General features: G+C 34.0%; 1 non-coding gene across 1 annotated transcript; it reads left to right on the top strand.

Moving 5' to 3' along the window:
• The first annotated feature begins 1229 nt into the window (after nt 1-1229).
• Trnal-uaa (transfer RNA leucine (anticodon UAA)) lies at nt 1230-1312 on the top strand. The gene has a single exon. It is a non-coding gene; the product is annotated as a tRNA-Leu (tRNA).
• The last annotated feature ends 665 nt before the right edge of the window (nt 1313-1977 follow it).

Here is a 1977-nt window from a genome sequence, read left to right on the forward strand (position 1 = left end):
GCCTCAGAGCACGAGGAATTTACGGAATGGAAAAATCATTCTGTGATTAAATGGAATAAAAATGAAGTGAGCGAATAACAAGAACCTCTAAATATGTACACAGGATAAGATAAAGAAGGTGTTCGTTGTTGTATTTCTTTATTGAAAATTAGTACTTTTACATGGGGTTAAACATACGCTGATTAAAAAAAATCCCCAAAGATGACAAATGTCATCCAGCAGTTTACCCCAACTGAAAGAAAACTGCAATATAACCTTGTATAAAACCTTGTATACCCTACTGCAGAACTGTAATAGAACTTTGTATATACTCTACTGCAATGTTCAGTCTATACTCTGTTGTTCTACTAGACTATAAATGCTATAGCATTTCTCAGGTCCACAATGATACATTACCGATATTTCATAATCTTTGATTGTGTTCAAATTATGACCCCGTTCTTTCCGATTATATCTTTTGAAATAATACGGTTATAAGTACCTAAGTAGGCGCAAACTGGTTTTGTAGTCATATACGTGACTGGAAAGTTTTACTATAATGTATACGAGCATCTCCATTCTGGTTTGCAACCCCATTCCCAATGATTCCCACGATTTTTTATCAATTATGTCTCCATAAACAAGATTGGAAGCAAACAAATGTGATATTTACTACTTATTACAATTAGTTCATCATTAGAAGCAACAGATATCCTTAAACAAGGCACATGAGGTCTGAAACTGGCATTTGTGTTGGTATCATAGTTTTTCAACTTTTCCTGTTACCAGAGTATAATGTGATGTGTATATGTGATGATAGGGCAGAATCATAAATTACAAACCAGATATTTCATTCGAATGATGTTTTACAAAAAGCATTTTACTTTTTTGAGAACACTTATAATTGTATCATACTGAGCAAAAACAACTTCACCTACCTCAGTTTCTTCTCTTTTTTGCGCAACACTAGCACATACCGGACGTCAAGCAACCCATTTTAATCGTATTTTCAACGGGAATTGGATTGCGCGTTTACAATCCGTGTTGTATATCGAATAAAGATTTTTAAACAAACGTAGGTCAAATATTCACTTTTGAGAACTGTTTTTATGTTGGCTTCAGTTAATTGGTCAATTCAGTGTTGTTCCCCTTAATTAAATAGCAAATCTACAGCTTGATTATATTTATGCATGCAAGTATAAGATTCATTGTTGATATAATTACGATAAAACATCAAATGATAGTACACAAGTACGGTGGCCGAGTGGTTAAGGCGTTGGACTTAAGTTCCAATGGACAAATGTCCGCGTGGGTTCGAACCCCACCCGTACTAAATTTTTACAGCATCTGCCAGATTGACAAATGCTAACAAAGCCAAACGTCACCATTGAGTTTACATTTCAAAATATGGTTACAGTTTAGTTTAGGTTTATGATTATCGTGAATATATCAGTCAGTAAAGTGTTTTATTGTATGTGTTTGATATAGGTCATGTTTTTCTTTATCGATAATCGGACAGTTTTTCCTTACGAGTAGCAACGATTCACTCAAATATCTATAAATAAACAGTTTAATATTTCTTTAGTTCGCAAAAGAACTTCTGGAATGTGCTAGCGGGAAAATAAAACCAGTTCGGTTAAAATATTCACACCAAACAGCTCCTCTTTCTGACAATTACAGCATCTGCTATGCCAGAAGCAGTATCAGTAGTTATTCCAAAGAAATAAAAGTTGACAGTCGGTAATAAGAAGCTCAAAGGTGGAAGTGTAATCAGCAAACTGTCCTGTATATATTTACTTAAACTGAATTAAGAAGCAGATATGTCGACCAACAAACTAATAAATCATTTTATAGAGATGTCATAGAAACTGCTGTATCTTAAAAGTAAATGTATCCACATGGGACGTATGAAAAGGTCAATGCTTTCTTTTAGGGATGGCACTATGGATAAGCGAAAGAAACATATCTTTCTTACGTTACAGCTAGCTAATCATAGTT

The sequence above is a fragment of the Mercenaria mercenaria genome, chromosome 17 (genome assembly GCF_021730395.1).
Source record: "Mercenaria mercenaria strain notata chromosome 17, MADL_Memer_1, whole genome shotgun sequence".
In the NCBI taxonomy this organism is placed as follows: domain Eukaryota; kingdom Metazoa; phylum Mollusca; class Bivalvia; order Venerida; family Veneridae; genus Mercenaria; species Mercenaria mercenaria.